Source organism: Crinia signifera, chromosome 1 (genome assembly GCF_055691185.1).
Source record: "Crinia signifera chromosome 1, ASM5569118v1, whole genome shotgun sequence".
Taxonomy (NCBI): Eukaryota; Metazoa; Chordata; class Amphibia; order Anura; family Myobatrachidae; genus Crinia; species Crinia signifera.
In genome coordinates, this window is record NC_139217.1 from 374869855 (window position 1) to 374884930 (window position 15076).

General features: G+C 42.1%; 1 protein-coding gene across 1 annotated transcript in view; it reads left to right on the top strand.

Moving 5' to 3' along the window:
* The window catches only part of IFT81 (intraflagellar transport 81), a 121765-nt gene that overhangs the window by 95358 nt on the left and 11331 nt on the right, over window positions 1–15076 (top strand). The window lies entirely within an intron of this gene.

The following is a 15076-nucleotide window of genomic DNA, read 5'->3' on the forward strand; positions in this document are numbered from 1 at the left end:
TAATGAACCCTTTAGCTACGAAGATGAAGTGGTTCTGAGAGCTAATACAACTTTCTTGTCAAAAGTTGTATTTCAAATCAACTATTTATCCACTGCTGGTATATGAAAGTGAGAGTAACTACACTCTCTTGATTGTGTGACAATACTCACTATATATATGTATTCATTCAGACCTGATCGCTGCTGAATGAATTTGCACAGCGGCTGATTATTGATGAACCGCCAATGCATATAGACCGCAATGTGTGTGTGTGACATCCACTAGGAATGATATCCTGCCCTTCGCTAGTCAATCGCAAGGTGGTTGACAGAAAGTATGCATCTGGGAACCGGCTGTTTCATGGTAGTGTTATAAAAATGCTATGCATGGCAAAAATAAATGCTCGGAGTGTCAGGGAAAACTCAGGCATGCCAGAGCATTATAGGTGAGTGTGTGTGATGTCGGCTCCAGGCCGGATATGCCTGTATTCATCGCAGCCACCGACTAAGTACTTGGCTACTCCTAGCCTGCAATGACTGGGTTCCAGTGGAAAAATCATTTGATGGTGAACGTCTAACAAAGGATTTTGGTCATTTTCACTTTGATGCGTACTCTTCGCTAGCGTGCACATTAATTAGCAAGGTGGGATTTCATTATAGCAGGTGATTTCTGGTAATTGCTAACTCGCTCAGCAGTGATCAGGTCTGAATTATCCCCATAGAATGAAGACTTGTGATTCTAGAACTACTTTGGAAATGTATGTCACATTGAAAACATCATTGAAATAAGGTGACATTGACTAAATTATACCTTCCTTCCTTATTTAAAAAAAAAAGTAATTGCATTACTAGTGTAAACCTGTAGGACACCCACACCGGAATCGGTACATCTGTCAGAATGAACTTAGGTCTACAGTCATTAGGTCGACCCCCACTACGTCGACTGGCAGGAAGGTCGACATGGGCCAAGGTCGACATGACTTAAGGTCGAATTTGCATAAAGGTCGACATGAGGAAGGTCGACTGGTCATAATGTCGACATGGGTTTTTCACTGTTTTTTTATCCGAATGTCGACACAGTCGACATGGACACAGGTTGGCAATGAAAATCGGACCCTCGCTTCGCTCGCAATGCTTCGGGCACGGTGCCTCGCTTCGCTCGCCACAGCTTTAATAACCTCCTCCACGCCCTAGTGGATGGTAGGGCATGAAATACCGCCTGTCGGCACATGTCGGCTCAAAAAACAGTGAAAAACCCCATGTCTACCTTATGACCAGTCGACATTCCTCATGTCGACCTTTACGCAAATTCGACCTTAAGTCATGTCGACCTTGGCCCATGTCGACCTTAAGTCAGGTCGACCTTCCTGCCAGTCGACCTAGTGGGGTCGACCTAATGACTGTAGACCTAAGTTCATTCTAATAGATGACCGCATCCCCCCACACCTGCGTGGGGAGAATATACAGACTGCACACCGTTAGGGTCATGGTGGGAATTGAACTCCTGACCTCAGTGCTGTGAGGCAGTAATGCTAACCATAACATCATACACACTAAAGCATATATGCAAGTCACTGTATTCAGTAGACACTGGAATACTGTACGACGCACTGATACTGTACAAAATAATACTATAGCTTCAAGTTACTTCTGCAGAGCTTTGTCCTTCATTTTTATGATGGCACTTTTATAAGCCTATCTGGAGTATTGCTTTCCCACATCTGTGCATGTAATGACTTGACATCAACAACCTGGAAGGAGGCTAGCAAACACATAGTGGTATCCATGGGAGAAAATTGGAGATTATAAAAAAGACAGAAGCCTATAGGGGTCTTCCACAGGCATGCTGGAGGTGGTGAGATGAGCATGCTAGGGGTAACCGCTGCTCTGTATTCTAACACCTCATTTAATTTAGCCCACCCTCAACAGTGCAAACAGGGCAACGGAATTCTCCCAGATAGCCTAGTGATTAAAGGTAGGCAACTATAGTTTGAGCTCACTCCATCCAAATCTAAATGTCTCTGCGCATGTTACATATGCACTACCTTCAGTGTAATATAGTTTTACCCAGATGCCTGCTAATTTACATTTCGCCCATAATGTTCGCTACATGTAGTCCCACCATCCTGCCTAATAGTAAAATAAAAGCACCCTTATCTTTATTTTATATAATTATTCCCAATATTATATTTTTTTCACTTTTTAAGATAAAAAAAAAATAGAAACACTAAAAAAATCCTGAATGATGTGAATTTTGCAGAAAAAATATGCTACTTTATAATGGCCAAAGTAGAACTTTCCCTAGTGCTTTGAAGAATCATATTCTGAATTAATTTTACGGACTAGATAAAAATGAAGACATTTTGCCAGGTTTACAATCACTTCACCAGAATGCAGTTTTCATGGTAATGCCAATGTACCATCCTACTATCTGCTAATAGAAAAGGATTTGTGACTGTTTTGTGACTACAGTCTGCTATCTGCTAATAGAATGCTAGTAATAATGTTATCGTTGTAGTACAATATTAACAGGTAATTCATTACTCCATATGGACAGAAGGTTACCACTAAATACAGCAGACTGTTACTTATATATAACTAGCCATACAGGTTTATCCACTTCTTTGGCGTCTAAGGAGGCAGCAGATGGGAACTAGGAGGTGCGTACGATGACCAGGGATATCTTGGGTTCTGCAGCATCAGAATTCCAGCAAAGCAAGACAATGTACCCCTCAGTAGCAGCTGACCTGAGCCCACTGGGGCCCACCCACATTTATTTACAGTAAGCTGTATCTGTCCAATCTATATGGTGGGAACAAAAATCTGGTAAAGTATGGAAGCACATGAATATTTGCTCCAAAACACTGGAAATGAGACAATGCCTATGAAGACAAATATGTTAAAGCCATTTGATTTATCAAATTTATCCAAACAATAATTTGTATCTGTTTTCTAGTGTTTGGGGGAAATGGTTGATTGTAATTTGCTCCAGTACATTGCCAGATTTTTGTTCTCACCAGATAGATTGGACAGATAAATTTTGTGTGTACTCAGCTTTAGTGTCATATTGAATACGCACATAAAAATTAACAGAGGACAGAATCCTTGCTGTTGAAAACATATAAGACTGACTCTGTCGGCACTTCGTTTGGGAGTCATGTTTTTCATTGTATTTGCCGCCATGGGGGATTAAAGAGGTAAACATGAATTTGCTTATGATTTATTTTCCTAAGCACAGCACAGATGTTCAAGATGATAATTATTTTTCATTGATCACTTGGGAAGTTACTCAAAGAACAGAGGAGGAGCGCTGCGGAATATGGGTGCGCTATATAAGAAACTGATAATAATAATAGGAGGAGGATGAGCTGCATTATGTACAGTACAATATGGGGAGCTTTTTCTAGCAAGAATGATCAGAAATGATCATTTACAACAATTTGATTTATAAATTGCATTAAGAGATTGTAACATTTTCAGAATTAGAAATTGACCACTAGATAGTAGATCTGACAAGCACAGAGCCCTTTGGTGTGAAAACAGTGTTTATTATGTCTACCCTGTATGTCCCTGATTTAGTAATGTCCTATTCTTCCCTACTGTCCAGTGCTGCGGAACACTGTGAAGTCTAATGGGGAACACACACGTAGCAACATACAGAAGGGAACTAGGAGGTTCCCATCTTACATCGATTTTACATAATTTAACTAAATTGCTCAGAAAATGCCCCTACATCGCTGTGTCTGTAGGGACCACAGCGATGTAGACGCGTGGTGCATTGGTATCTGCCGCTGATTAATAACCCGCATGCAAGTTATTAATCGGTCGAGGCTGGTGTTCTCACTGGCACCGGAGAACACTGCCCCTAACACATCGCTCAGCACACAGCGCTGTTCAGCGTGGTGTGCTGAGTGACCTGAGCATTCTAAGCAGTCTAGCATCGTTTTGGATGCTCTCCCGCACACGTTGATATGTGTCTAGGGCCCATAACAGACTAATAATAATAATAAAAAAAATCAAACTAAAATCCAAAAACTTAAGTTTCAGAGCTTTGAGGATTGAGACTAGGATATCTATTTGCCTTAAAGCTTGGATAAATATTAAGTGTAGGTTTAAATATAATCTCTGGATAGACTCCTATCTGTTTCGGCTCACAGCTATTTACTATTTTTGCTTCTATTTAATGCAGTTAGACTTTAGGATCACGATCTCCAGAAATAGTCTGCTCATATTGTGCCCATTTTTTCCTCAGGCCATTACTTGGTATTCATTGTACTCATGGGCACCTTAATTCCCTTTATTAACTCTTTGAGAACATGCATGCCCTTTGTTTTGCCACATATCATACTTTTTTTGTTCCATGCTGTCTCCATTTTCCGCATTTACTGAGTCTACAGACTGTACAGCCAATATAATAATCATTGATTACTATTCCGCAGTTTAGATCCGACCACATGGTGAACTGATCTCTCACAACCAGAAAACATGTGCTGTATGCTTTAGTTTGGACAGGCCACATTGTCCAGTGCTGCTACATTTGGCAGTACATAAATTAATAGTAAGGAACAATTTGGATCCCTGATGGGTCGTTCACTTTAAAACAAACCACAGCTGAAAATAGAGGTGCTACCTTATTCCTAACATATGACCCAACTCTGACTTGGGAATAAAGCATGTAATACCCCTTTCACACCAAAATTCTGGGTCCAACACAAGATGTGGAATACAGTTCAGGGACAATTCACACCTTGTCTCCGAACCTGGTTATTATCAGGTAGATCCGTTACACCGGTGCAGTGTTATATGTTCTGCCAGCGCTTGGATCTGACATCTCCAAGAGCTGGGAATACTGCTCTCCCTGCTGTAAATCAAACCCGGGTCAAATGTCCTGAGTCTTCCGTTCGCACTGCCTCTCAACCAAGGTCTTTTGTTGAACCCTGGTTGCTATCAGGGTTGGATTCCTAGGTCACTGGACCCGGGTTATTTTCCAGGGACCATTTCACACTGAGCCGCAACCTGGATTAGCCTAGCAATCACTCTGAAGGTGGGGCAGTTTTAAAGTGTGCCTGAGCGATTTGAGAGAGGCATGATCAAACCTGAATCAGTCCCATTGTTTGTCTAGGTAAACAGTTACTTGCTCTTTCTTACTTTAGTTCCAATCAGACCCCTAGTAAACAAGGTAGTGGTTGGCTATGTAATACAGTAGTTCATTTTATCTCTGTTACTTTTTGCTAAAAGGCTGACTGCATGGTTTATGGGCAGCCTCAAACAATGTGGTAGATGTATGAAGCATTGATACGGAGAAGTGAGCCAGAGGAGAAGTGGCCCATGGCAACCAATCAGCACTGAAGTAACATCTATAATTTGCATAATATAAAATTATATAGAGCACTTGATTGGTTGCCATGGGCCACATCTCCTCTGGCTCACTTCTCCTCCCTTATCACTGCTTCATACAGCAGCAAATTAGCATCGCTGTGTGATCGATCACCGTGTGAATAGTTAGAAGCCACCCCGCCAGAGTGTAATCCCGCCCTTGACAAGCCTGCAAATGTGTAGTGAAGATGTCACACCCCAGCTAAAAGCTGCATATTCAATCGCAGCTCACTTGCCATTGAATTATCCACTGTGTGCAGCCTATGCGTAGCCCTAGACTTACTTGGCGGCTGCAATGAAATCAGCCTGATCGAGGCCAGAGCTGCTGATATCCCACACCCTCGTTTGGTCATCTGCGTTTTTCCAAGGCACTCCCAGAAAACGGCTTCCTGTCAATCACCTTGGCGAGCCCCGCGAGGGGCGGCGGAACGCATCCTCCGACCTTTTCATACCCCCACTATCCACGTCGGCGTGGAGTTGAATTTATATAGTGTGGCGAGAGCAGCGAGCCACCAAGCCCGGAGCGTGGCGACCGGACGCGGAATACATGTAAAGTAATCTGCGTACCCTTGCGGGGCTCGCTGCGCTCGCCACACTTCGGGATGTGAGAGGTTTATAAAAACACGCCATACTTGATCTAAACAAAATGGATGTGCACCAGTGGTCAGTTGTCAGATTATACCTTGTGATCCAATGTTCAAAATGTGGATTTAACCTGGGATGAACTTGTAATAATTTTTAATCCGTCAAATATGGAAACTGAAACAATCACCTGCACCTGTAAGATTATTGTGGAAATAGTTACATTTTGAGAAGTAATTTTAAAAAATAACCATCTCCTAATATCACTTTATTAGCCTACATAACAGAAGATTTCATTAAAATATCAAGATTAAAATTGATCTGAACGATTAAATGAGTTTAGATTTTCCATTATAAAAATCCATCCATCATGTGTGCTCTGTCAAAATGTGAACTGTGTATTTTCTTATCTAAATTTAGAACATTTTCAAATCTATGAGGCATTCTTTCCGAGGTCAGAATTATAAATAGTAATGCAAGAAATCTAAATAAAACCACAGCATATTGTCCTAACTGCTTGTTCCCCTGCAGTCAATTTATCCAATATAGATGTTCCTAGTCAACTCGAGCTAATAAAATGTATTATTTAGTAGGTTTGGTGGTTGAATCATTTAATTATGTTACTGATTTAGATAAGGTTGGGGAATGATAATCTTGAGCTAGGATCAGAATACAGTGTGATTTACAGTATACTTTGCAATCGATTGACAGCGTTTTTTTGTTTGTTTTTAGTTTTTCATATATTTAATACAGAGCATTTTTTCCTGCAATTTCTATAGTCTATTCTCAGGAGATAGAGAGTCAGATTGTAGATTTTGCTACACATGGTTTCTGCACATACCTGATAAAATAACTGACTGACCATGCCCACCTTTTCACTGGAACTAATGTCCTGGCTTACACAATTAAGGTGTCATTTTAATAGGCTCACTTGGTAGATGGCTTTTGGAGTCCATTTCGTGGGAATCCCCATTTACCATACATTAATCTCTGAATTTTACGTGAGAGCCAGAATGTAAGTCCAGCTTCTGTTCAAGGAAACAGGTGTGTACTGAATAAACAGGTGCCTCTTACAGTGCATACTTTCTTTTGCCAACTTTTATATTTACCAGACACACCACCTTTAGACGGTTCAGAAGGTGTAATCTCTAAGGTGTCATCTATAAGGTGAGGACTCCTTCATCATTATCATTGTATTCTAAGCAATTTTTCCACTACTCTAGTAAAGACCAAAAATTATTAAAACAAGCCTGTGCTGTTGGAACATTTCTGACAGTCGCAAGATTGAATACGAGGATCGAATTGGTTGGAAAAAAATTCAATATCCCCCCCCCCCCTGTGAACTGGAGACTCCATAGTAATCCTACTTTCACTCCTGGTCTGTGATCTTGGTGCACTAGGGACTCCATGTTAATCTTATTCTCACTCCTGGTCTGTGATCTTGGTGCACTAGGGACTTCAGGGGAAATTTACTAAAGGAAATTTGTAAAAAATAGGTGTATTTGTATCCAGAAATACACTTATTTTTGACATTTACTATCCCGAAAATACGACAATTCATATTCGTATTGATAGCAATACGAATTGCCGTATTTTCGTACGTGACATAGTAAATGTCAAAAATAAGTGTATTTCTGGATACAAATACACCTATTTTTTTACAAATTTCCTTTAGTAAAATTCCCCCTTCATGTCAATCTACTTTCACTCCTGATCTTAGGGCTTGGTGTACTGGGGACTCCATGGCAATCTACACTCACGCCTGGGCTTTGAGCTTGGTGTACAAAGGACTCCATGGTAATCTATACTCACGCCCGGGCTTTGGGCTTGTTGTACTGGGGACTCCATGGTAATCCTACTCTTCCTCAAGGTCTTTAGGCTTGGTGTACTGGGTACTTCATGGTAATTCTGCTCTCACTACTGGCCCCGGGGCTTGGTGCACTGGGGACTCCATGGTAATTCTAGCCTCAATCATGGCCTGGAGGCTTGGTGTATTGGGGACTCCATGGTAATCTACTCGCAATCCTGTTCTGGGTGCTTGGTGGTGTTCTGGGGATTCTCACTGCTTGTGTGGGAGCAGGGTGATGGTGTAATACTTCCCAGGTCAGTGCTGGGGTACATACCATGGTCTCCATCCTGTGGTGCAAACTTATGTGATAACCGTAACAACCCTAATACTGTATGACTGGTATGTTGTAAAAAATATATATAATATTATCGAAGCAGTGTTTTTCCTGGCTTTGGTTATTTTTAGTAGTGAATGCAGATTTTTCCATGTGTCCCAGGATTTATTTAGCACATTTCAGGTAATTAGCTGATGTGTGCCTTATATAGATTGCATGAATGGAGACTTGCTATTTTCAGCTGCAGAGGAAATTACATGATGTGGATTTGACCACCATGTATGGTAAGAAAATCTCTTTCACTACTACTATTCTCATTAATAACAATGATGATTCATTTGGATGAAACCTCTGGACATTCATGTATTTATTTCTAAACGGTTGAATCTGGACGTTCATGACACTGACATTAAAAGGGTTAACAGAGCTAGAACATAACCATTGTTATGGTGAAATCAATATTTACTTATAATTACCCAGAGTTATGCAAACCGCATCATCCAGTCATATAAATTTGGCAGAGAATTTAAAGGTTATTTCTTAAACATAGTTTAAAACTTTTTCATTTTCAAATAGAGAACAGTTAGAGATCAAATAAATCACTATGAGATATTAATAACCTATATTATATCAGTATACAAAAGGCTGGGCAATATTTATCTAAATATTATACTTCAAATAACTGGATTGTTCATACAGTATATTACTTAAATACAACCACCATTCCTTGTTGCTCCCCTTTGCCAAGTTGCCATGTTAGCAGAGAGAGATATAACAAAGCAGGTACAGAGTGACTGGCAATTTGGCAGATTTGCTTTTTACAAATAAACTGAGATTGGTAGATTGATAAACGAAGGGTCTGATTCAAACTGGTACCCCCCCCCCCCCCCCCACGGTGCCTGAATCCCGTTGCTTGCACCCCTAACACATCCCCTCGCATTCGGACGAACGGGAGAGGATTCATTTCATGGTTCGGTAATAAATCAGTCTAAACTGACTTTTTTATTCTGGCCGCAGATTGCCAAAAAAGGAGGCGGCGCTGACGTCCTATTCACACGTTTATTAATTTAGTTTTTAAAACCTTTTTTTTCCCCAATGTCTAGAGACGGAACAACATGTATAAATTATGTGAATATAGTGTGGTCATTTCACTGAGTTTAGTTATGGACTGATACTTTTGCTTGGTAGGGGAAGGATGACAGAAGGTTGCCATGACAACATCCTACAGAGAAGTTTGCCCACATCAAGAGTGCAGACGAAAGTTGACTGTCACCAATCTAATATATATACTGTATATATCTTCCAATTCTGTGATGAGATTACTGCTTTCTTTAAGATTACTGTTTTTTTTTGGGGGGGGGGGGGGGGGGGGGGGTTTGCATACAGTGAAAAACATAATAATTATTTTAAGTATTAATTCTTTATAATGCACTGGCATATTACTAAGGCTTGTACAGTGAAGCGATTGTGATACAAATAAATTACATAGAATTATATAAAACAGAAGATAAAGATTGTCGTAGCGCAATGAGCTTGCCATCTGGGAGGAACAATTAACATATAAGGTAGTGGAATAACGATTGTAGATGCTGGTGGTATTTTGTATAGTAGGAGTAGTATTATCAGCCACAAATATTAATGCAGCCATTGACAAATGGCTTTTCTTTTCTGTGAGTGTTGGTGTGGTATGGATGCAATGAGAAAAGACAGTACAAGTTATAAACATGGCATTGTATTATGACTTTAGACCAGCGGTTCTCAAACTGTGGGTCCTGACCCCAAAGTGGGTCCCAACCTTCTCAGCATGGGGTCGCGACTCCATGTTGCTGACCATCAGGCTGATGACTTTTCCTATCTCAGTCAGTGATTGAAGGAGTCTGAAACATCTGATGAATTGTCTGTTATTTAGACTCCTCCCATCATTTTGTGCCTCCACAATGCTGCCATGTATGTGCTGTCTGCTGACTACACCTGTCATGTGATGACCTTCTTCAGTCACTTGCTGGGGTCCCATAGTTATTTTTATTATCTGATGGGGTCCCAGGGCAAAAGAGTTTGAGGACCGCTGACTTAGACAATCAGCTGCTTGCAGCCATGTCCTATTATTGTGAATATAAATCACATTACTCCATAGTGTGCAACAATGTAAAAAAAAAATCTAAGGAAAGTACCTTTCTGCTAGGTGAGGCATTGTCAACGCCATTCCCACAACAGGTCATGTTTTCAGGATTTCTTAATGCACAAGTTAGGGTACTTATCTGGGCGCCCGATTTTTTTTCATCCCAGGGCAAAAATTTGCATTGCATCACACAGGGCTGTGGAGTCGGAGTCTGCAAACAATGCACCGACTCCAAAAATTATAATTAATGACTTCTCTACTGTAAGAATAAAGACCAATGCATGCAATGCCTCACGTAACCACAAAACAAACTTGGTAAGTGACCGTGAAAAAGCATGCTTTTCATGTGCTTCACTATATGGCACGCAACGCACAATTCGGAGCACCAATACTTATAAATGTATTCTCCCTTGTAGTTTACAACTTATTTCCAACGTTCAATAAGGTTTTCAATACCTCGTTGGTAGAAATCACCTGGTGTAGACTCGAAAAATTAATTCAACCAATCTCTCCCACCATACGCACAACATCTTTTACGCGGATGAAGATCTTGTTTCATGCGAGGGGTCGTTTGTTTACCTTGGCTAAGCCATTCCTTACGCTGGTTCATATTGATGTACAGGCACCATTTTTTGTCGCCAGTAACGATTCGGTAAAGAAATCGTGTTTTGTGTCCATGACTTGAATGGTGACGAGCAAGCAAACCAGCAGAGATTGTGGCTTGTTGATTTTTGTTGTCGTCACAAAGCATGCGGAACTCATGCTCCACACTTCTGAACCTTTCCTATTGTTTTTGTTCCCAAAACAACCAAATAATGTGGTTTTTATCTTTGAACTGGTAAAGTTCCTGTTCCTGATGTTTATGCCTACTGCTACTATCCAGCCATTTAATTAATTAATAAAAAAATTAATAAAACTTTGTTTTCATTGTGTTTGTCCTTTGCTTAAACTGTTCAATACAGTAGACTGTTGGCTTCCCAGCCTCTAGTTTCTGTAGTAATAATATGTATGTTGCCTTTCTTTCCTTCAAGGAATGTATCAAATACATTTGCATATTAATACAGAGGAGTCGGAGTCGGAACATTTATCTACCGACTCCACAGCCCTGGCATCACATCGCATGCAATCATATCGCATGTGATGCGATTGGACCCGATTTTTAATTGTACAGGCACCCAGATGCCTGATTCCTATGTTAAATGCCCCCCCAGACCCGATTTTTTATTGTACACCCACCCTGATGGGTAATTACTATGTTAAATGGCCCCCCATTGTTAACGCCACCCCATTATCAACGGCAACCCGAAGTGTGGCGAGCGCAGCGAGCCCTCGAGGGGCGGCGGTACGCGTCCTCCGACCTTTTCATACCCCCACTATCCACGTCGGCGTGGAGTTGAGGTTATATAGTGTGGCGAGCGCAGCGAGCCACCGAGCCCGAAGCGTGGTGAGCGGACGCAGATTACTTCACATATATTCCGCGTCCCCTCGCGGGGCTCGCCACGCTTCGGGCTCAGTGACTCGCTGCGCTCGCCACACTATATACACATTTGTATATTTACATTTTTATGGTAGCTTAATAGTTAGCATTACTACCTAACAGCACTGAGGTCATGGGTTTGATTCCTACCATGGCTCTAACTGTGCGGAGTTTGTATATTCTCCCCGTACTTGCAAGGGGTTTCCTCCGGGTACTCTGGTTTTCTCCCACAATCCAAAATATACTAGTAGGTTAATTGGCTCCCAACAAAGTAACCCTAGAATGTCAGTGTGTGCGTGTACATGTGGTAGGGAATATAGATTGTAAGCTCCACTGGGGCAAGGACTGATGTGAATGTTCAAATATTCTCTGTACAGCGCTGCGGAATATGTATGCGCTATATAAGAAACTGTTAATTAATAAATAAATTACTGTAGAGTTTACATGTCCTCCGTGGGATTTTTCCAGGTGCTCCAGTTACCTCCCTTACTCCAAAAACATACTGCTGAGTTCAGAGTTGTGTAAGTGGTGCCATCTTACAGGGCGTATGGTTCTGGGTGTGTGTGGCACTATTGCTGTCCTCTCATCTGGCTAGCATGGAGCCTGGATTGGCACCCTGCAGTCAGTAGTGCTTCTTCAGTGCTGCATGAAGCATACAAAGAACAATCCAGATGTGTAGAGTTGCCTGGTGCGTCCATCCCTCACATGGCATCACATTTTCAAGGGCAGGACTGGTACAGCGTGCAATAAAGCTGTGCTCTGGCACTGGATAGATTATGTGGATTATGACCAAAATGACCCTAGTGTATAACTGTGTGTGTTTACTTGTATGGAATTAATACTGTAAACTCCGATGGGGGAGATACTGATGAAGGACATGTATCTTCTGTAAAGTGCTGCAAAAAAATGTGGCGCTATTATTATTATTATTATTATAATTTTATTTATAAGGCACCACAAGTGTTTCGCAGCGCCGTACAAAGGAACAGTACAGGGAGACAAAACTTGGCATAACATTGAATTAATAACAAAAATACAGTACAAATAAAGAGTGCCACAGATCAATACACATTACAGCTTAAATGTAAGTAGTGAGGACTCAATCAACATACAACTAGAGGCTTGAGGCCAATGATGGAGATGAGTATGCAGACGAAGATGGTCACTGAGTCTTGGAGTATAGGAGAGCCGTGAGTGAAATGTGAAGAGAAGAGGGCTTTGACAACAGGAGGGAAGAGGGCCCTGCTCGGAGGAGCTTACAATCTAGTAGGAAGGGGAGACAGTCAGATTACAAGAGGTGCAAGCGAGTGGGTGGTGGTTAGATAGCAGGATGTAAACAGGCAAGGGGTTAAGAACCAGCTAGTTTATGCAGTGGAAGGGTATGCTTTGATGAATAGGTGAGTTTTCAGTGCCCGTTTGAAGCTTTGCAAGGTCGGGGAGAGTCTAATGGAGCGAGGGAGTGCGTTCCACTGCAGGGGTGCAGCACGGGCAAAGTCCTGTACTCTAGCATGGGAAGCAGTGATCAGGGTGGAGGAGAGACGACAGTCGTCAGCCGACCGTAGAGGGCGGGAGGGTGTATGAATGGAGATGAGGTTAGAGATATATGGAGCAATGGAATTAGAGATGGCCCTGTATGTGGTGCTATTTAAATAAAGCATAATATATTATATTTATATTGGGTTATATGGAAACATACATGAGCTTTACAATTCTTAACCCTTTGAGTGCCAACATCTCTGTGATGGGTGTTCAAAATATCCATTAAAAATACTAGCGTCGGTCTCATTTGTTATATAAATTCAAATTAGAAATGTTGTTTAAAAAAAATTATATTTCCTATATAAGGTTCTTTATAACAAATAAAAATGTTAGGCAATTTTTACACCTATTTTGACAAATTTAATTGGCACTCAAAGGGTTAATGCAAAAAGGTGTTCAATGAAAGGGTTGTGCTGCTCCCAATTACTGCCACCTCTTTAATATGTGTAAAACTAATGATTGTCCTCACAGGCTCTGATTATGTGATTAATCAGAAGATCCTGTACAGGCTGCTGTCCTTCATAGCAGCGAGCTTTGGAAGCAAGAATACTATACACAGCATAAAATTATTTATTATATGCAGTGCTCGAAGTGGAAATTTGAAAGTGGGGGTATGGAAAAATAAAAAAATTTAGTTATGCTCCAGGAAAAAGGGGGTGTGGCCACTGAAAAGGGGGCATGTCTTTAAGTGTAGCGTACCACACCACATACCCCTTATACACCACACTAGTAGGACCCCTTATACTAGCTAATACTAGTGCCCCTTACACATTGTGACACGTGGTATGAGCCAAAATTCAAGGACAGCAAGGACAAACGGACAGGGGGCCTTATTCTAGTTCACTCTTTGAGGCAAATTCCTTCTTAGCTTAGCAAAACCATGTGCACTGCAGGGGGGCAGATGTAACATGTGCAGAGAGATTTAGCTTTGGGTGAGTTATTTTGTTTCTGTGCAGGGAAAATACTGACTGCTTTATTTTTACACTGCAATATAGATCTCACTTTGAAGAAAAACCCCACCCAAATGTAATTCTCTCTGCACATGTTACATCTGCCCCACCTGCAGTGCACATGGCTTTGTCCAGCTAAGAAGGAATTTGCCTCTGAGTGAACTAGAATAAGGCCCAGGGAGAGTGACAGCGGGAACACAGAGAGAGTGACAGTGGGGACAAGAAGAGAGCGACATATGTATATTGGGCATCACGGTGTGTGGCAAATGTATAATCGGCATCACGGTGTGTGGCATATGTATAATGAGCCCATTATACATAGGTCACACACCGTGATGCCCATTATCCATATGCCACACACGTGATTTCCATTATACATATGCCGCACACCGCAATGCCTTTGTGTCTGGCAGCTTTACTCTTCCCCGTATGGGGTGTCCTCTTGTCCAGATACACTACCCGCTTCCCTGGAACTCCTGGTGGGGGTTATGGGGCCCCCAACTACAAGAGGGATTCACCAGAGTCCTTCTGACACTGATAACCACCAGGCTGGGGTCTTGGTGTGTGGGGAATGCACTGCTGTGGCCTTACTGGGTGTGCGGCTTGCTGGCACTGTTCAGGGGTGAGAGTGGGCGAGTGGGCACTGCGTGGTGGGGTATACCTGGATGCTGCATCAAGTTGCAGGCTCCTGCCCGTCACGAACTCCCGCTCCGGGTCATGCTGCCGTTCCCCACCTCGCCGTCTGCTGCCTCAGTAGCTGGGCACATACGTGGGCGGTCTACTCCGGTTCTCTGATGTCCGCCAGAGAGGGCAAACTAGTGCAGGCACCACCGCACTCAGTTGCCCCTCCGGTCACTTGGCTGCCGCTGGCTGGGAGGGTGTCTCTGGTCCCTGTCTCCATCACCGCCGGCTCACCTCTACCCCGGCGTGT